This window comes from Callionymus lyra, chromosome 3 (genome assembly GCF_982586985.1).
Source record: "Callionymus lyra chromosome 3, fCalLyr1.hap1.1, whole genome shotgun sequence".
NCBI lineage: Eukaryota > Metazoa > Chordata > Actinopteri > Syngnathiformes > Callionymidae > Callionymus > Callionymus lyra.
The window spans coordinates 38,847,319-38,864,822 of NC_141820.1; the positions used below are offsets into that span (position 1 = coordinate 38,847,319).

Genomic DNA, 17,504 nt, shown 5'->3' on the forward strand with positions numbered 1-17,504 from the left:
AAATGGAAAAAGGGCAACATTATCCTGTCAGAAGTGGGATTCGAACCCACGCCTCCAGGGGAGACTGCGACCTGAACGTAGCGCCTTAGACCGCTCGGCCATCCTGACTGCTGTCTGTGGGAAGATTAGCTCTCCAGTTTAGATGATTTAACCAAAACATTTGAATTTTCACATGGAAGCTCAGACATACTTTATAAAGACAATGAAATGGAATTAAGGCAAAATATTCCTGTCAGAAGTGGGATTCGAACCCACGCCTCCAGGAGAGACTGAACACATCACCTAACACTGCTTTATAAAGACATTTAAATGGAAAAAGGGCAACATTATCCTGTCAGAAGTGGGATTCGAAACCACGCCTCCAGGGGAGACTGCGACCTGAACGCAGCGCCTTAGACCGCTCGGCCATCCTGACTGCTGTCTGTGCGAAGATTAGCTCTCCAGTTTAGATGATTTAACCAAAACATTTGAATTTTCACATGGAAGCTCAGACATACTTTATAAAGACATTGAAATGGAATTAAGTCAAAATATTCCTGTCAGAAGTGGGATTCGAACCCACACCTCCAGGGGAGACTGCGACCTGAACGCAGCGCCTTAGACCGCTCGGCCATCCTGACTGTTGTCTGCATGAAGATTAGCTCTTCAGTTTGGATTATTAAACCAAAACATTTGAACTGAGATTGAAGCTCAGACATACTTTATAAAGACAATGAAATGGAATAATGGAAAATTAATCTTGTCAGAAGTGAGATTCGAACCCATGCCTCCAGGAGAGACTGAACACATCACCTAACACTGCTTTATAAAGACATTATTAATGGAAAAAGGGCAACATTATCCTGTCAGAAGTGGGATTCGAACCCACGCCTCCAGGGGAGACTGCGACCTGAACACATCACCTAACACTGCTTTATAAAGACATTTAAATGGAAAAAGGGCAACATTATACTGTCAGAAGTGGGATTCAAAACAACGCCTCCAGGGGAGACTGCGACCTGAACGCAGCGCCTTAGAACGCTCGGCCATTCTGACTGTTGTGTGTGGGAAGATTAGCTCTCCAGTTTAGATGATTTAACCAAAACATTTGAATTTTCACATGGAAGCTCAGACATACTTTATAAAGACATTGAAATGGAATTAAGGCAAAATATTCCTGTCAGAAGTGGGATTCGAACCCACGCCTCCAGGGTAGACTGCGACCTGAACGCAGCGCCTTAGACCGCTCGGCCATCCTGACTGCTATCTGTGTGAAGATTAGCTCTTCAATTTAGATTATTAAACCAAAACATTTGAACTGAGATTGAAGCTCAGACATACTTTATAAAGACAATGAAATGGAATAAGGGAAAATTAATCTAGTCAGAAATTAGATTCGAACCCATGCCTCCAGGAGAGACTGCGACCTGAACACATCACCTAAGACTGCTTTATAAAGACATTGAAATGGTATTATGCAAAATACTTCTGTCAGAAGTGGGATTCGAACCCACGCCTCCAGGGGAGACTGCGACCTGAACGCAGCGCCTTAGACCGCTCGGCCATCCTGACTGTTGTCTGTGTGAAGATTAGCTCTCCAGTTTAGATGATTTAACCAAAACATTTGAATTTTCACATCGAAGCTCAGACATACTTTATAAAGACATTGAAATGGAACTAAGAGAAAATATTCCTGTCAGAAGTGGGATTCGAACCCACGCCTCCAGGGGAGACTGCGACCTGAACGCAGCGCCTTAGACCGCTCGGCCATCCTGACTGTTGTCTGCATGAAGATTAGCTCTTCAGTTTGGATTATTAAACCAAAACATTTGAACTGAGATTGAAGCTCAGACATACTTTATAAAGACAATGAAATGGAATAATGGAAAATTAATCTTGTCAGAAGTGAGATTCGAACCCATGCTTCCAGGAGAGACTGAACACATCACCTAACACTGCTTTATAAAGACATTATAAATGGAAAAAGGGCAACATTATCCTGGCAGAAGTTGGATTAAAAACAACTTCTCCAGGGGAGACTGTGACCTGAACACATCACCTAACACTGCTTTATAAAGACATTTAAAGGAAAAAGGGCAAAACAACGCCTCCAGGGGAGACTGCGACCTGAACGCAGCCCCTTAGACCGCTCGGCCATCCTGACTGCTGTCTGTGCGAAGATTAGCTCTCCAGTTTAGATGATTTAACCAAAACATTTGAATTTTCACATGGAAGCTCAGACATACTTTATAAAGACATTGAAATGGAATTAAGGCAAAATATTCCTGTCAGAAGTGGGATTCGAACCCACGCCTCCAGGGGAGACTGCGACCTGAACGCAGCGCCTTAGACCGCTCGGCCATCCTGACTGTTGTCTGCATGAAGATTAGCTCTTCAGTTTGGATTATTAAACCAAAACATTTGAACAGATTGAAGCTCAGACATACTTTATAAAGACAATGAAATGGAATAATGGAAAATTAATCTTGTCAGAAGTGAGATTCGAACCCATGCCTCAAGGAGAGACTGAACACATCACCTAACACTGCTTTATAAAGACATTATAAATGGAAAAAGGGCAACATTATCCTGTCAGAAGTGGGATTCGAACCCACGCCTCCAGGGGAGACTGCGACCTGAACACATAACCTAACACTGCTTTATAAAGACATTTAAATGGAAAAAGGGCAACATTATCCTGTCAGAAGTTGGATTCAAAACAACGCCTCCAGGGGAGACTGCGACCTGAACGCAGCGCCTTAGAACGCTCGGCCATCCTGACTGTTTTCTGTGGGAAGATTAGCTCTCCAGTTTAGATGATTTAACCAAAACATTTGAATTTTCACATGGAAGCTCAGACATACTTTATAAAGAAATTGAAATGGAATTAAGGCAAAATATTCCTGTCAGAAGTGGGATTCGAACCCACGCCTCCAGGGGAGACTGCGACCTGAACGCATCGCCTTAGACCGCTCGGCCATCCTGACTGCTATCTGTGTGAAGATTAGCTCTTCAATTTAGATTATTAAACCAAAACATTTGAACTGAGATTGAAGCTCAGACATACTTTATAAAGACAATGAAATGGAATAAGGGAAAATTCATCTAGTCAGAAATTAGATTCGAACCCATGCCTCCAGGAGAGACTGCGACCTGAACACATCACCTAAGACTGCTTTATAAAGACATTGAAATGGAATTAGGCAAAATACTTCTGTCAGAAGTGGGATTCGAACCCACGCCTCCAGGGGAGACTGCGACCTGAACGCAGCGCCTTAGACCGCTCGGCCATCCTGACTGTTGTCTGTGTGAAGATTAGCTCTCCAGTTTAGATGATTTAACCAAAACATTTGAATTTTCATATCGAAGCTCAGACATACTTTATAAAGACATTGAAATGGAATTAAGACAAAATATTCCTGTCAGAAGTGGGATTCGAACCCACGCCTCCAGGGGAGACTGCGACCTGAACGCAGCGCCTTAGACCGCTCGGCCATCCTGACTGTTGTCTGCATGAAGATTAGCTCTTCAGTTTGGATTATTAAACCAAAACATTTGAACTGAGATTGAAGCTCAGACATACTTTATAAAGACAATGAAATGGAATAATGGAAAATTAATCTTGTCAGAAGTGAGATTCGAACCCATGCCTCCAGGAGAGACTGAACACATCACCTAACACTGCTTTATAAAGACATTATAAATGGAAAAAGGGCAACATTATCCTGTCAGAAGTTGGATTAAAAACAACGCCTCCAGGGGAGACTGTGACCTGAACGCAGCGCCTTAGACTGCTCGGCCATCCTGACTGTTGTCTGTGGGAAGATTAGCTCTCCAGTTTAGATGATTTAACCAAAACATTTGAATTTTCACATGGAAGCTCAGACATACTTTATAAAGACAATGAAATGGAATTAAGGCAAAATATTCCTGTCAGAAGTGGGATTCGAACCCACGCCTCCAGGAGAGACTGAACACATCACCTAACACTGCTTTATAAAGACATTTAAATGGAAAAAGGGCAACATTATCCTGTCAGAAGTGGGATTCGAACCCACGCCTCCAGGGGAGACTGCGACCTGAACGCAGCGCCTTAGACCGCTCGGCCATCCTGACTGTTGTCTGCATGAAGCTCAGACATACTTTATAAAGACAATGAAATGGAATAATGGAAAATTAATCTTGTCAGAAGTGAGATTCGAACCCATGCCTCCAGGAGAGACTGAACACATCACCTAACACTGCTTTATAAAGACATTATTAATGGAAAAAGGGCAACATTATCCTGTCAGAAGTGGGATTCGAACCCACGCCTCCAGGGGAGACTGCGACCTGAACGCAGCGCCTTAGACCGCTCGGCCATCCTGACTGCTGTCTGTGCGAAGATTAGCTCTCCAGTTTAGATGATTTAACCAAAACATTTGAATTTTCACATGGAAGCTCAGACATACTTTATAAAGACATTGAAATGGAATTAAGTCAAAATATTCCTGTCAGAAGTGGGATTCGAACCCACGCCTCCAGGGGAGACTGCGACCTGAACGCAGCGCCTTAGACCGCTCGGCCATCCTGACTGTTGTCTGCATGAAGATTAGCTCTTCAGTTTGGATTATTAAACCAAAACATTTGAACTGAGATTGAAGCTCAGACATACTTTATAAAGACAATGAAATGGAATAATGGAAAATTAATCTTGTCAGAAGTGAGATTCGAACCCATGCCTCCAGGAGAGACTGAACACATCACCTAACACTGCTTTATAAAGACATTATTAATGGAAAAAGGGCAACATTATCCTGTCAGAAGTGGGATTCGAACCCACGCCTCCAGGGGAGACTGCGACCTGAACACATCACCTAACACTGCTTTATAAAGACATTTAAATGGAAAAAGGGCAACATTATACTGTCAGAAGTGGGATTCAAAACAACGCCTCCAGGGGAGACTGCGACCTGAACGCAGCGCCTTAGAACGCTCGGCCATTCTGACTGTTGTGTGTGGGAAGATTAGCTCTCCAGTTTAGATGATTTAACCAAAACATTTGAATTTTCACATGGAAGCTCAGACATACTTTATAAAGACATTGAAATGGAATTAAGGCAAAATATTCCTGTCAGAAGTGGGATTCGAACCCACGCCTCCAGGGTAGACTGCGACCTGAACGCAGCGCCTTAGACCGCTCGGCCATCCTGACTGCTATCTGTGTGAAGATTAGCTCTTCAATTTAGATTATTAAACCAAAACATTTGAACTGAGATTGAAGCTCAGACATACTTTATAAAGACAATGAAATGGAATAAGGGAAAATTAATCTAGTCAGAAATTAGATTCGAACCCATGCCTCCAGGAGAGACTGCGACCTGAACACATCACCTAAGACTGCTTTATAAAGACATTGAAATGGTATTATGCAAAATACTTCTGTCAGAAGTGGGATTCGAACCCACGCCTCCAGGGGAGACTGCGACCTGAACGCAGCGCCTTAGACCGCTCGGCCATCCTGACTGTTGTCTGTGTGAAGATTAGCTCTCCAGTTTAGATGATTTAACCAAAACATTTGAATTTTCACATCGAAGCTCAGACATACTTTATAAAGACATTGAAATGGAACTAAGAGAAAATATTCCTGTCAGAAGTGGGATTCGAACCCACGCCTCCAGGGGAGACTGCGACCTGAACGCAGCGCCTTAGACCGCTCGGCCATCCTGACTGTTGTCTGCATGAAGATTAGCTCTTCAGTTTGGATTATTAAACCAAAACATTTGAACTGAGATTGAAGCTCAGACATACTTTATAAAGACAATGAAATGGAATAATGGAAAATTAATCTTGTCAGAAGTGAGATTCGAACCCATGCTTCCAGGAGAGACTGAACACATCACCTAACACTGCTTTATAAAGACATTATAAATGGAAAAAGGGCAACATTATCCTGGCAGAAGTTGGATTAAAAACAACTTCTCCAGGGGAGACTGTGACCTGAACACATCACCTAACACTGCTTTATAAAGACATTTAAAGGAAAAAGGGCAAAACAACGCCTCCAGGGGAGACTGCGACCTGAACGCAGCCCCTTAGACCGCTCGGCCATCCTGACTGCTGTCTGTGCGAAGATTAGCTCTCCAGTTTAGATGATTTAACCAAAACATTTGAATTTTCACATGGAAGCTCAGACATACTTTATAAAGACATTGAAATGGAATTAAGGCAAAATATTCCTGTCAGAAGTGGGATTCGAACCCACGCCTCCAGGGGAGACTGCGACCTGAACGCAGCGCCTTAGACCGCTCGGCCATCCTGACTGTTGTCTGCATGAAGATTAGCTCTTCAGTTTGGATTATTAAACCAAAACATTTGAACAGATTGAAGCTCAGACATACTTTATAAAGACAATGAAATGGAATAATGGAAAATTAATCTTGTCAGAAGTGAGATTCGAACCCATGCCTCCAGGAGAGACTGAACACATCACCTAACACTGCTTTATAAAGACATTATAAATGGAAAAAGGGCAACATTATCCTGGCAGAAGTTGGATTAAAAACAACTTCTCCAGGGGAGACTGTGACCTGAACACATCACCTAACACTGCTTTATAAAGACATTTAAAGGAAAAAGGGCAAAACAACGCCTCCAGGGGAGACTGCGACCTGAACGCAGCCCCTTAGACCGCTCGGCCATCCTGACTGCTGTCTGTGCGAAGATTAGCTCTCCAGTTTAGATGATTTAACCAAAACATTTGAATTTTCACATGGAAGCTCAGACATACTTTATAAAGACATTGAAATGGAATTAAGGCAAAATATTCCTGTCAGAAGTGGGATTCGAACCCACGCCTCCAGGGGAGACTGCGACCTGAACGCAGCGCCTTAGACCGCTCGGCCATCCTGACTGTTGTCTGCATGAAGATTAGCTCTTCAGTTTGGATTATTAAACCAAAACATTTGAACAGATTGAAGCTCAGACATACTTTATAAAGACAATGAAATGGAATAATGGAAAATTAATCTTGTCAGAAGTGAGATTCGAACCCATGCCTCCAGGAGAGACTGAACACATCACCTAACACTGCTTTATAAAGACATTATAAATGGAAAAAGGGCAACATTATCCTGGCAGAAGTTGGATTAAAAACAACGCCTCCAGGGGAGACTGTGACCTGAACGCAGCGCCTTAGACTGCTCGGCCATCCTGACTGTTGTCTGTGGGAAGATTAGCTCTCCAGTTTAGATGATTTAACCAAAACATTTTAATTTTCACATGGAAGCTCAGACATACTTTATAAAGACAATGAAATGGAATTAAGGCAAAATATTCCTGTCAGAAGTGGGATTCGAACCCACGCCTCCAGGAGAGACTGAACACATCACCTAACACTGCTTTATAAAGACATTTAAATGGAAAAAGGGCAACATTATCCTGTCAGAAGTGGGATTCGAACCCACGCCTCCAGGGGAGACTGCGACCTGAACGTAGCGCCTTAGACCGCTCGGCCATCCTGACTGTTGTCTGCATGAAGATTAGCTCTTCAGTTTAGATTATTAAACCAAAACATTTGAACTGAGATTGAAGCTCAGACATACTTTATAAAGACAATGAAATGGAATAATGGAAAATTAATCTTGTCAGAAGTGAGATTCGAACCCATGCCTCCAGGAGAGACTGAACACATCACCTAACACTGCTTTATAAAGACATTATAAATGGAAAAAGGGCAACATTATCCTGGCAGAAGTTGGATTAAAAACAACTTCTCCAGGGGAGACTGTGACCTGAACACATCACCTAACACTGCTTTATAAAGACATTTAAAGGAAAAAGGGCAAAACAACGCCTCCAGGGGAGACTGCGACCTGAACACATAACCTAACACTGCTTTATAAAGACATTTAAATGGAAAAAGGGCAACATTATCCTGTCAGAAGTTGGATTCAAAACAACGCCTCCAGGGGAGACTGCGACCTGAACGCAGCGCCTTAGAACGCTCGGCCATCCTGACTGTTTTCTGTGGGAAGATTAGCTCTCCAGTTTAGATGATTTAACCAAAACATTTGAATTTTCACATGGAAGCTCAGACATACTTTATAAAGAAATTGAAATGGAATTAAGGCAAAATATTCCTGTCAGAAGTGGGATTCGAACCCACGCCTCCAGGGGAGACTGCGACCTGAACGCATCGCCTTAGACCGCTCGGCCATCCTGACTGCTATCTGTGTGAAGATTAGCTCTTCAATTTAGATTATTAAACCAAAACATTTGAACTGAGATTGAAGCTCAGACATACTTTATAAAGACAATGAAATGGAATAAGGGAAAATTCATCTAGTCAGAAATTAGATTCGAACCCATGCCTCCAGGAGAGACTGCGACCTGAACACATCACCTAAGACTGCTTTATAAAGACATTGAAATGGAATTAGGCAAAATACTTCTGTCAGAAGTGGGATTCGAACCCACGCCTCCAGGGGAGACTGCGACCTGAACGCAGCGCCTTAGACCGCTCGGCCATCCTGACTGTTGTCTGTGTGAAGATTAGCTCTCCAGTTTAGATGATTTAACCAAAACATTTGAATTTTCATATCGAAGCTCAGACATACTTTATAAAGACATTGAAATGGAATTAAGACAAAATATTCCTGTCAGAAGTGGGATTCGAACCCACGCCTCCAGGGGAGACTGCGACCTGAACGCAGCGCCTTAGACCGCTCGGCCATCCTGACTGTTGTCTGCATGAAGATTAGCTCTTCAGTTTGGATTATTAAACCAAAACATTTGAACTGAGATTGAAGCTCAGACATACTTTATAAAGACAATGAAATGGAATAATGGAAAATTAATCTTGTCAGAAGTGAGATTCGAACCCATGCCTCCAGGAGAGACTGAACACATCACCTAACACTGCTTTATAAAGACATTATAAATGGAAAAAGGGCAACATTATCCTGTCAGAAGTTGGATTAAAAACAACGCCTCCAGGGGAGACTGTGACCTGAACGCAGCGCCTTAGACTGCTCGGCCATCCTGACTGTTGTCTGTGGGAAGATTAGCTCTCCAGTTTAGATGATTTAACCAAAACATTTGAATTTTCACATGGAAGCTCAGACATACTTTATAAAGACAATGAAATGGAATTAAGGCAAAATATTCCTGTCAGAAGTGGGATTCGAACCCACGCCTCCAGGAGAGACTGAACACATCATCTAACACTGCTTTATAAAGACATTTAAATGGAAAAAGGGCAACATTATCCTGTCAGAAGTGGGATTCGAACCCACGCCTCCAGGGGAGACTGCGACCTGAACGCAGCGCCTTAGACCGCTCGGCCATCCTGACTGTTGTCTGCATGAAGATTAGCTCTTCAGTTTGGATTATTAAACCAAAACATTTGAACTGAGATTGAAGCTCAGACATACTTTATAAAGACAATGAAATGGAATAATGGAAAATTAATCTTGTCAGAAGTGAGATTCGAACCCATGCCTCCAGGAGAGACTGAACACATCACCTAACACTGCTTTATAAAGACATTATTAATGGAAAAAGGGCAACATTATCCTGTCAGAAGTGGGATTCGAACCCACGCCTCCAGGGGAGACTGCGACCTGAACACATCACCTAACACTGCTTTATAAAGACATTTAAATGGAAAAAGGGCAACATTATACTGTCAGAAGTGGGATTCAAAACAACGCCTCCAGGGGAGACTGCGACCTGAACGCAGCGCCTTAGAACGCTCGGCCATTCTGACTGTTGTGTGTGGGAAGATTAGCTCTCCAGTTTAGATGATTTAACCAAAACATTTGAATTTTCACATGGAAGCTCAGACATACTTTATAAAGACATTGAAATGGAATTAAGGCAAAATATTCCTGTCAGAAGTGGGATTCAATGAAATGGAATAAGGGAAAATTAATCTAGTCAGAAATTAGATTCGAACCCATGCCTCCAGGAGAGACTGCGACCTGAACACATCACCTAAGACTGCTTTATAAAGACATTGAAATGGAAGTATGCAAAATACTTCTGTCAGAAGTGGGATTCGAACCCACGCCTCCAGGGGAGACTGCGACCTGAACGCAGCGCCTTTGACCGCTCGGCCATCCTGACTGTTGTCTGTGTGAAGATTAGCTCTCCAGTTTAGATGATTTAACCAAAACATTTGAATTTTCACATCGAAGCTCAGACATACTTTATAAAGACATTGAAATGGAATTAAGGCAAAATATTCCTGTCAGAAGTTGGATTCGAACCCACGCCTCCAGGGGACACTGCGACCTGAACGCAGCGCCTTAGACCGCTCGGCCATCCTGACTGTTGTCTGCATGAAGATTAGCTCTTCAGTTTGGATTATTAAACCAAAACATTTGAACTGAGATTGAAGCTCAGACATACTTTATAAAGACAATGAAATGGAATAATGGAAAATTAATCTTGTCAGAAGTGAGATTCGAACCCATGCCTCCAGGAGAGACTGAACACATCACCTAACACTGCTTTATAAAGACATTATAAATGGAAAAAGGGCAACATTATCCTGGCAGAAGTTGGATTAAAAACAACGCCTCCAGGGGAGACTGTGACCTGAACGCAGCGCCTTAGACTGCTCGGCCATCCTGACTGTTGTCTGTGGGAAGATTAGCTCTCCAGTTTAGATGATTTAACCAAAACATTTTAATTTTCACATGGAAGCTCAGACATACTTTATAAAGACAATGAAATGGAATTAAGGCAAAATATTCCTGTCAGAAGTGGGATTCGAACCCACGCCTCCAGGAGAGACTGAACACATCACCTAACACTGCTTTATAAAGACATTTAAATGGAAAAAGGGCAACATTATCCTGTCAGAAGTGGGATTCGAACCCACGCCTCCAGGGGAGACTGCGACCTGAACGTAGCGCCTTAGACCGCTCGGCCATCCTGACTGCTGTCTGTGGGAAGATTAGCTCTCCAGTTTAGATGATTTAACCAAAACATTTGAATTTTCACATGGAAGCTCAGACATACTTTATAAAGACAATGAAATGGAATTAAGGCAAAATATTCCTGTCAGAAGTGGGATTCGAACCCACGCCTCCAGGAGAGACTGAACACATCACCTAACACTGCTTTATAAAGACATTTAAATGGAAAAAGGGCAACATTATCCTGTCAGAAGTGGGATTCGAAACCACGCCTCCAGGGGAGACTGCGACCTGAACGCAGCGCCTTAGACCGCTCGGCCATCCTGACTGCTGTCTGTGCGAAGATTAGCTCTCCAGTTTAGATGATTTAACCAAAACATTTGAATTTTCACATGGAAGCTCAGACATACTTTATAAAGACATTGAAATGGAATTAAGTCAAAATATTCCTGTCAGAAGTGGGATTCGAACCCACACCTCCAGGGGAGACTGCGACCTGAACGCAGCGCCTTAGACCGCTCGGCCATCCTGACTGTTGTCTGCATGAAGATTAGCTCTTCAGTTTGGATTATTAAACCAAAACATTTGAACTGAGATTGAAGCTCAGACATACTTTATAAAGACAATGAAATGGAATAATGGAAAATTAATCTTGTCAGAAGTGAGATTCGAACCCATGCCTCCAGGAGAGACTGAACACATCACCTAACACTGCTTTATAAAGACATTATTAATGGAAAAAGGGCAACATTATCCTGTCAGAAGTGGGATTCGAACCCACGCCTCCAGGGGAGACTGCGACCTGAACACATCACCTAACACTGCTTTATAAAGACATTTAAATGGAAAAAGGGCAACATTATACTGTCAGAAGTGGGATTCAAAACAACGCCTCCAGGGGAGACTGCGACCTGAACGCAGCGCCTTAGAACGCTCGGCCATTCTGACTGTTGTGTGTGGGAAGATTAGCTCTCCAGTTTAGATGATTTAACCAAAACATTTGAATTTTCACATGGAAGCTCAGACATACTTTATAAAGACATTGAAATGGAATTAAGGCAAAATATTCCTGTCAGAAGTGGGATTCGAACCCACGCCTCCAGGGTAGACTGCGACCTGAACGCAGCGCCTTAGACCGCTCGGCCATCCTGACTGCTATCTGTGTGAAGATTAGCTCTTCAATTTAGATTATTAAACCAAAACATTTGAACTGAGATTGAAGCTCAGACATACTTTATAAAGACAATGAAATGGAATAAGGGAAAATTAATCTAGTCAGAAATTAGATTCGAACCCATGCCTCCAGGAGAGACTGCGACCTGAACACATCACCTAAGACTGCTTTATAAAGACATTGAAATGGTATTATGCAAAATACTTCTGTCAGAAGTGGGATTCGAACCCACGCCTCCAGGGGAGACTGCGACCTGAACGCAGCGCCTTAGACCGCTCGGCCATCCTGACTGTTGTCTGTGTGAAGATTAGCTCTCCAGTTTAGATGATTTAACCAAAACATTTGAATTTTCACATCGAAGCTCAGACATACTTTATAAAGACATTGAAATGGAACTAAGAGAAAATATTCCTGTCAGAAGTGGGATTCGAACCCACGCCTCCAGGGGAGACTGCGACCTGAACGCAGCGCCTTAGACCGCTCGGCCATCCTGACTGTTGTCTGCATGAAGATTAGCTCTTCAGTTTGGATTATTAAACCAAAACATTTGAACTGAGATTGAAGCTCAGACATACTTTATAAAGACAATGAAATGGAATAATGGAAAATTAATCTTGTCAGAAGTGAGATTCGAACCCATGCTTCCAGGAGAGACTGAACACATCACCTAACACTGCTTTATAAAGACATTATAAATGGAAAAAGGGCAACATTATCCTGGCAGAAGTTGGATTAAAAACAACTTCTCCAGGGGAGACTGTGACCTGAACACATCACCTAACACTGCTTTATAAAGACATTTAAAGGAAAAAGGGCAAAACAACGCCTCCAGGGGAGACTGCGACCTGAACGCAGCCCCTTAGACCGCTCGGCCATCCTGACTGCTGTCTGTGCGAAGATTAGCTCTCCAGTTTAGATGATTTAACCAAAACATTTGAATTTTCACATGGAAGCTCAGACATACTTTATAAAGACATTGAAATGGAATTAAGGCAAAATATTCCTGTCAGAAGTGGGATTCGAACCCACGCCTCCAGGGGAGACTGCGACCTGAACGCAGCGCCTTAGACCGCTCGGCCATCCTGACTGTTGTCTGCATGAAGATTAGCTCTTCAGTTTGGATTATTAAACCAAAACATTTGAACAGATTGAAGCTCAGACATACTTTATAAAGACAATGAAATGGAATAATGGAAAATTAATCTTGTCAGAAGTGAGATTCGAACCCATGCCTCCAGGAGAGACTGAACACATCACCTAACACTGCTTTATAAAGACATTATAAATGGAAAAAGGGCAACATTATCCTGTCAGAAGTGGGATTCGAACCCACGCCTCCAGGGGAGACTGCGACCTGAACACATAACCTAACACTGCTTTATAAAGACATTTAAATGGAAAAAGGGCAACATTATCCTGTCAGAAGTTGGATTCAAAACAACGCCTCCAGGGGAGACTGCGACCTGAACGCAGCGCCTTAGAACGCTCGGCCATCCTGACTGTTTTCTGTGGGAAGATTAGCTCTCCAGTTTAGATGATTTAACCAAAACATTTGAATTTTCACATGGAAGCTCAGACATACTTTATAAAGAAATTGAAATGGAATTAAGGCAAAATATTCCTGTCAGAAGTGGGATTCGAACCCACGCCTCCAGGGGAGACTGCGACCTGAACGCATCGCCTTAGACCGCTCGGCCATCCTGACTGCTATCTGTGTGAAGATTAGCTCTTCAATTTAGATTATTAAACCAAAACATTTGAACTGAGATTGAAGCTCAGACATACTTTATAAAGACAATGAAATGGAATAAGGGAAAATTCATCTAGTCAGAAATTAGATTCGAACCCATGCCTCCAGGAGAGACTGCGACCTGAACACATCACCTAAGACTGCTTTATAAAGACATTGAAATGGAATTAGGCAAAATACTTCTGTCAGAAGTGGGATTCGAACCCACGCCTCCAGGGGAGACTGCGACCTGAACGCAGCGCCTTAGACCGCTCGGCCATCCTGACTGTTGTCTGTGTGAAGATTAGCTCTCCAGTTTAGATGATTTAACCAAAACATTTGAATTTTCATATCGAAGCTCAGACATACTTTATAAAGACATTGAAATGGAATTAAGACAAAATATTCCTGTCAGAAGTGGGATTCGAACCCACGCCTCCAGGGGAGACTGCGACCTGAACGCAGCGCCTTAGACCGCTCGGCCATCCTGACTGTTGTCTGCATGAAGATTAGCTCTTCAGTTTGGATTATTAAACCAAAACATTTGAACTGAGATTGAAGCTCAGACATACTTTATAAAGACAATGAAATGGAATAATGGAAAATTAATCTTGTCAGAAGTGAGATTCGAACCCATGCCTCCAGGAGAGACTGAACACATCACCTAACACTGCTTTATAAAGACATTATAAATGGAAAAAGGGCAACATTATCCTGTCAGAAGTTGGATTAAAAACAACGCCTCCAGGGGAGACTGTGACCTGAACGCAGCGCCTTAGACTGCTCGGCCATCCTGACTGTTGTCTGTGGGAAGATTAGCTCTCCAGTTTAGATGATTTAACCAAAACATTTGAATTTTCACATGGAAGCTCAGACATACTTTATAAAGACAATGAAATGGAATTAAGGCAAAATATTCCTGTCAGAAGTGGGATTCGAACCCACGCCTCCAGGAGAGACTGAACACATCACCTAACACTGCTTTATAAAGACATTTAAATGGAAAAAGGGCAACATTATCCTGTCAGAAGTGGGATTCGAACCCACGCCTCCAGGGGAGACTGCGACCTGAACGCAGCGCCTTAGACCGCTCGGCCATCCTGACTGTTGTCTGCATGAAGCTCAGACATACTTTATAAAGACAATGAAATGGAATAATGGAAAATTAATCTTGTCAGAAGTGAGATTCGAACCCATGCCTCCAGGAGAGACTGAACACATCACCTAACACTGCTTTATAAAGACATTATTAATGGAAAAAGGGCAACATTATCCTGTCAGAAGTGGGATTCGAACCCACGCCTCCAGGGGAGACTGCGACCTGAACGCAGCGCCTTAGACCGCTCGGCCATCCTGACTGCTGTCTGTGCGAAGATTAGCTCTCCAGTTTAGATGATTTAACCAAAACATTTGAATTTTCACATGGAAGCTCAGACATACTTTATAAAGACATTGAAATGGAATTAAGTCAAAATATTCCTGTCAGAAGTGGGATTCGAACCCACGCCTCCAGGGGAGACTGCGACCTGAACGCAGCGCCTTAGACCGCTCGGCCATCCTGACTGTTGTCTGCATGAAGATTAGCTCTTCAGTTTGGATTATTAAACCAAAACATTTGAACTGAGATTGAAGCTCAGACATACTTTATAAAGACAATGAAATGGAATAATGGAAAATTAATCTTGTCAGAAGTGAGATTCGAACCCATGCCTCCAGGAGAGACTGAACACATCACCTAACACTGCTTTATAAAGACATTATTAATGGAAAAAGGGCAACATTATCCTGTCAGAAGTGGGATTCGAACCCACGCCTCCAGGGGAGACTGCGACCTGAACACATCACCTAACACTGCTTTATAAAGACATTTAAATGGAAAAAGGGCAACATTATACTGTCAGAAGTGGGATTCAAAACAACGCCTCCAGGGGAGACTGCGACCTGAACGCAGCGCCTTAGAACGCTCGGCCATTCTGACTGTTGTGTGTGGGAAGATTAGCTCTCCAGTTTAGATGATTTAACCAAAACATTTGAATTTTCACATGGAAGCTCAGACATACTTTATAAAGACATTGAAATGGAATTAAGGCAAAATATTCCTGTCAGAAGTGGGATTCGAACCCACGCCTCCAGGGTAGACTGCGACCTGAACGCAGCGCCTTAGACCGCTCGGCCATCCTGACTGCTATCTGTGTGAAGATTAGCTCTTCAATTTAGATTATTAAACCAAAACATTTGAACTGAGATTGAAGCTCAGACATACTTTATAAAGACAATGAAATGGAATAAGGGAAAATTAATCTAGTCAGAAATTAGATTCGAACCCATGCCTCCAGGAGAGACTGCGACCTGAACACATCACCTAAGACTGCTTTATAAAGACATTGAAATGGTATTATGCAAAATACTTCTGTCAGAAGTGGGATTCGAACCCACGCCTCCAGGGGAGACTGCGACCTGAACGCAGCGCCTTAGACCGCTCGGCCATCCTGACTGTTGTCTGCATGAAGCTCAGACATACTTTATAAAGACAATGAAATGGAATAATGGAAAATTAATCTTGTCAGAAGTGAGATTCGAACCCATGCCTCCAGGAGAGACTGAACACATCACCTAACACTGCTTTATAAAGACATTATTAATGGAAAAAGGGCAACATTATCCTGTCAGAAGTGGGATTCGAACCCACGCCTCCAGGGGAGACTGCGACCTGAACGCAGCGCCTTAGACCGCTCGGCCATCCTGACTGCTGTCTGTGCGAAGATTAGCTCTCCAGTTTAGATGATTTAACCAAAACATTTGAATTTTCACATGGAAGCTCAGACATACTTTATAAAGACATTGAAATGGAATTAAGTCAAAATATTCCTGTCAGAAGTGGGATTCGAACCCACGCCTCCAGGGGAGACTGCGACCTGAACGCAGCGCCTTAGACCGCTCGGCCATCCTGACTGTTGTCTGCATGAAGATTAGCTCTTCAGTTTGGATTATTAAACCAAAACATTTGAACTGAGATTGAAGCTCAGACATACTTTATAAAGACAATGAAATGGAATAATGGAAAATTAATCTTGTCAGAAGTGAGATTCGAACCCATGCCTCCAGGAGAGACTGAACACATCACCTAACACTGCTTTATAAAGACATTATTAATGGAAAAAGGGCAACATTATCCTGTCAGAAGTGGGATTCGAACCCACGCCTCCAGGGGAGACTGCGACCTGAACACATCACCTAACACTGCTTTATAAAGACATTTAAATGGAAAAAGGGCAACATTATACTGTCAGAAGTGGGATTCAAAACAACGCCTCCAGGGGAGACTGCGACCTGAACGCAGCGCCTTAGAACGCTCGGCCATTCTGACTGTTGTGTGTGGGAAGATTAGCTCTCCAGTTTAGATGATTTAACCAAAACATTTGAATTTTCACATGGAAGCTCAGACATACTTTATAAAGACATTGAAATGGAATTAAGGCAAAATATTCCTGTCAGAAGTGGGATTCGAACCCACGCCTCCAGGGTAGACTGCGACCTGAACGCAGCGCCTTAGACCGCTCGGCCATCCTGACTGCTATCTGTGTGAAGATTAGCTCTTCAATTTAGATTATTAAACCAAAACATTTGAACTGAGATTGAAGCTCAGACATACTTTATAAAGACAATGAAATGGAATAAGGGAAAATTAATCTAGTCAGAAATTAGATTCGAACCCATG

At 42.7% G+C, this 17,504-nt stretch overlaps 41 non-coding genes across 41 annotated transcripts; all 41 read right to left on the reverse strand.

Annotated features, from left to right (window-relative positions):
• Positions 1-25: 25 nt before the first annotated feature.
• trnal-cag (transfer RNA leucine (anticodon CAG)) lies at positions 26-108 on the reverse strand. The gene has a single exon. It is a non-coding gene; the product is annotated as a tRNA-Leu (tRNA).
• A 224-nt stretch (positions 109-332) lies between these two features.
• Positions 333-415, reverse strand: trnal-cag (transfer RNA leucine (anticodon CAG)). The gene has a single exon. It is a non-coding gene; the product is annotated as a tRNA-Leu (tRNA).
• A 122-nt stretch (positions 416-537) lies between these two features.
• trnal-cag (transfer RNA leucine (anticodon CAG)) lies at positions 538-620 on the reverse strand. The gene has a single exon. It is a non-coding gene; the product is annotated as a tRNA-Leu (tRNA).
• A 537-nt stretch (positions 621-1,157) lies between these two features.
• On the reverse strand, positions 1,158-1,240 carry trnal-cag (transfer RNA leucine (anticodon CAG)). Its single transcript has one exon. It is a non-coding gene; the product is annotated as a tRNA-Leu (tRNA).
• A 228-nt stretch (positions 1,241-1,468) lies between these two features.
• trnal-cag (transfer RNA leucine (anticodon CAG)) lies at positions 1,469-1,551 on the reverse strand. The gene has a single exon. It is a non-coding gene; the product is annotated as a tRNA-Leu (tRNA).
• Positions 1,552-1,673: 122 nt separating this feature from the next.
• On the reverse strand, positions 1,674-1,756 carry trnal-cag (transfer RNA leucine (anticodon CAG)). The gene has a single exon. It is a non-coding gene; the product is annotated as a tRNA-Leu (tRNA).
• Positions 1,757-2,265: 509 nt separating this feature from the next.
• trnal-cag (transfer RNA leucine (anticodon CAG)) lies at positions 2,266-2,348 on the reverse strand. The gene has a single exon. It is a non-coding gene; the product is annotated as a tRNA-Leu (tRNA).
• A 535-nt stretch (positions 2,349-2,883) lies between these two features.
• trnal-cag (transfer RNA leucine (anticodon CAG)) lies at positions 2,884-2,966 on the reverse strand. The gene has a single exon. It is a non-coding gene; the product is annotated as a tRNA-Leu (tRNA).
• Positions 2,967-3,194: 228 nt separating this feature from the next.
• On the reverse strand, positions 3,195-3,277 carry trnal-cag (transfer RNA leucine (anticodon CAG)). The gene has a single exon. It is a non-coding gene; the product is annotated as a tRNA-Leu (tRNA).
• A 122-nt stretch (positions 3,278-3,399) lies between these two features.
• trnal-cag (transfer RNA leucine (anticodon CAG)) lies at positions 3,400-3,482 on the reverse strand. Its single transcript has one exon. It is a non-coding gene; the product is annotated as a tRNA-Leu (tRNA).
• Positions 3,483-4,012: 530 nt separating this feature from the next.
• trnal-cag (transfer RNA leucine (anticodon CAG)) lies at positions 4,013-4,095 on the reverse strand. The gene has a single exon. It is a non-coding gene; the product is annotated as a tRNA-Leu (tRNA).
• A 170-nt stretch (positions 4,096-4,265) lies between these two features.
• trnal-cag (transfer RNA leucine (anticodon CAG)) lies at positions 4,266-4,348 on the reverse strand. Its single transcript has one exon. It is a non-coding gene; the product is annotated as a tRNA-Leu (tRNA).
• A 122-nt stretch (positions 4,349-4,470) lies between these two features.
• trnal-cag (transfer RNA leucine (anticodon CAG)) lies at positions 4,471-4,553 on the reverse strand. Its single transcript has one exon. It is a non-coding gene; the product is annotated as a tRNA-Leu (tRNA).
• A 537-nt stretch (positions 4,554-5,090) lies between these two features.
• On the reverse strand, positions 5,091-5,173 carry trnal-cag (transfer RNA leucine (anticodon CAG)). The gene has a single exon. It is a non-coding gene; the product is annotated as a tRNA-Leu (tRNA).
• A 228-nt stretch (positions 5,174-5,401) lies between these two features.
• trnal-cag (transfer RNA leucine (anticodon CAG)) lies at positions 5,402-5,484 on the reverse strand. The gene has a single exon. It is a non-coding gene; the product is annotated as a tRNA-Leu (tRNA).
• A 122-nt stretch (positions 5,485-5,606) lies between these two features.
• On the reverse strand, positions 5,607-5,689 carry trnal-cag (transfer RNA leucine (anticodon CAG)). The gene has a single exon. It is a non-coding gene; the product is annotated as a tRNA-Leu (tRNA).
• Positions 5,690-6,198: 509 nt separating this feature from the next.
• Positions 6,199-6,281, reverse strand: trnal-cag (transfer RNA leucine (anticodon CAG)). The gene has a single exon. It is a non-coding gene; the product is annotated as a tRNA-Leu (tRNA).
• Positions 6,282-6,788: 507 nt separating this feature from the next.
• On the reverse strand, positions 6,789-6,871 carry trnal-cag (transfer RNA leucine (anticodon CAG)). Its single transcript has one exon. It is a non-coding gene; the product is annotated as a tRNA-Leu (tRNA).
• Positions 6,872-7,399: 528 nt separating this feature from the next.
• trnal-cag (transfer RNA leucine (anticodon CAG)) lies at positions 7,400-7,482 on the reverse strand. Its single transcript has one exon. It is a non-coding gene; the product is annotated as a tRNA-Leu (tRNA).
• Positions 7,483-8,100: 618 nt separating this feature from the next.
• trnal-cag (transfer RNA leucine (anticodon CAG)) lies at positions 8,101-8,183 on the reverse strand. Its single transcript has one exon. It is a non-coding gene; the product is annotated as a tRNA-Leu (tRNA).
• Positions 8,184-8,411: 228 nt separating this feature from the next.
• On the reverse strand, positions 8,412-8,494 carry trnal-cag (transfer RNA leucine (anticodon CAG)). Its single transcript has one exon. It is a non-coding gene; the product is annotated as a tRNA-Leu (tRNA).
• Positions 8,495-8,616: 122 nt separating this feature from the next.
• trnal-cag (transfer RNA leucine (anticodon CAG)) lies at positions 8,617-8,699 on the reverse strand. Its single transcript has one exon. It is a non-coding gene; the product is annotated as a tRNA-Leu (tRNA).
• Positions 8,700-9,229: 530 nt separating this feature from the next.
• Positions 9,230-9,312, reverse strand: trnal-cag (transfer RNA leucine (anticodon CAG)). The gene has a single exon. It is a non-coding gene; the product is annotated as a tRNA-Leu (tRNA).
• Positions 9,313-10,003: 691 nt separating this feature from the next.
• trnal-cag (transfer RNA leucine (anticodon CAG)) lies at positions 10,004-10,086 on the reverse strand. Its single transcript has one exon. It is a non-coding gene; the product is annotated as a tRNA-Leu (tRNA).
• Positions 10,087-10,821: 735 nt separating this feature from the next.
• trnal-cag (transfer RNA leucine (anticodon CAG)) lies at positions 10,822-10,904 on the reverse strand. Its single transcript has one exon. It is a non-coding gene; the product is annotated as a tRNA-Leu (tRNA).
• A 224-nt stretch (positions 10,905-11,128) lies between these two features.
• On the reverse strand, positions 11,129-11,211 carry trnal-cag (transfer RNA leucine (anticodon CAG)). Its single transcript has one exon. It is a non-coding gene; the product is annotated as a tRNA-Leu (tRNA).
• A 122-nt stretch (positions 11,212-11,333) lies between these two features.
• On the reverse strand, positions 11,334-11,416 carry trnal-cag (transfer RNA leucine (anticodon CAG)). The gene has a single exon. It is a non-coding gene; the product is annotated as a tRNA-Leu (tRNA).
• Positions 11,417-11,953: 537 nt separating this feature from the next.
• Positions 11,954-12,036, reverse strand: trnal-cag (transfer RNA leucine (anticodon CAG)). The gene has a single exon. It is a non-coding gene; the product is annotated as a tRNA-Leu (tRNA).
• A 228-nt stretch (positions 12,037-12,264) lies between these two features.
• trnal-cag (transfer RNA leucine (anticodon CAG)) lies at positions 12,265-12,347 on the reverse strand. The gene has a single exon. It is a non-coding gene; the product is annotated as a tRNA-Leu (tRNA).
• A 122-nt stretch (positions 12,348-12,469) lies between these two features.
• trnal-cag (transfer RNA leucine (anticodon CAG)) lies at positions 12,470-12,552 on the reverse strand. The gene has a single exon. It is a non-coding gene; the product is annotated as a tRNA-Leu (tRNA).
• A 509-nt stretch (positions 12,553-13,061) lies between these two features.
• trnal-cag (transfer RNA leucine (anticodon CAG)) lies at positions 13,062-13,144 on the reverse strand. The gene has a single exon. It is a non-coding gene; the product is annotated as a tRNA-Leu (tRNA).
• A 535-nt stretch (positions 13,145-13,679) lies between these two features.
• trnal-cag (transfer RNA leucine (anticodon CAG)) lies at positions 13,680-13,762 on the reverse strand. Its single transcript has one exon. It is a non-coding gene; the product is annotated as a tRNA-Leu (tRNA).
• A 228-nt stretch (positions 13,763-13,990) lies between these two features.
• trnal-cag (transfer RNA leucine (anticodon CAG)) lies at positions 13,991-14,073 on the reverse strand. The gene has a single exon. It is a non-coding gene; the product is annotated as a tRNA-Leu (tRNA).
• A 122-nt stretch (positions 14,074-14,195) lies between these two features.
• On the reverse strand, positions 14,196-14,278 carry trnal-cag (transfer RNA leucine (anticodon CAG)). The gene has a single exon. It is a non-coding gene; the product is annotated as a tRNA-Leu (tRNA).
• A 530-nt stretch (positions 14,279-14,808) lies between these two features.
• On the reverse strand, positions 14,809-14,891 carry trnal-cag (transfer RNA leucine (anticodon CAG)). Its single transcript has one exon. It is a non-coding gene; the product is annotated as a tRNA-Leu (tRNA).
• Positions 14,892-15,061: 170 nt separating this feature from the next.
• On the reverse strand, positions 15,062-15,144 carry trnal-cag (transfer RNA leucine (anticodon CAG)). Its single transcript has one exon. It is a non-coding gene; the product is annotated as a tRNA-Leu (tRNA).
• A 122-nt stretch (positions 15,145-15,266) lies between these two features.
• trnal-cag (transfer RNA leucine (anticodon CAG)) lies at positions 15,267-15,349 on the reverse strand. The gene has a single exon. It is a non-coding gene; the product is annotated as a tRNA-Leu (tRNA).
• Positions 15,350-15,886: 537 nt separating this feature from the next.
• Positions 15,887-15,969, reverse strand: trnal-cag (transfer RNA leucine (anticodon CAG)). Its single transcript has one exon. It is a non-coding gene; the product is annotated as a tRNA-Leu (tRNA).
• A 228-nt stretch (positions 15,970-16,197) lies between these two features.
• Positions 16,198-16,280, reverse strand: trnal-cag (transfer RNA leucine (anticodon CAG)). The gene has a single exon. It is a non-coding gene; the product is annotated as a tRNA-Leu (tRNA).
• A 170-nt stretch (positions 16,281-16,450) lies between these two features.
• On the reverse strand, positions 16,451-16,533 carry trnal-cag (transfer RNA leucine (anticodon CAG)). Its single transcript has one exon. It is a non-coding gene; the product is annotated as a tRNA-Leu (tRNA).
• Positions 16,534-16,655: 122 nt separating this feature from the next.
• Positions 16,656-16,738, reverse strand: trnal-cag (transfer RNA leucine (anticodon CAG)). Its single transcript has one exon. It is a non-coding gene; the product is annotated as a tRNA-Leu (tRNA).
• Between the last annotated feature and the right edge of the window lie 766 nt (positions 16,739-17,504).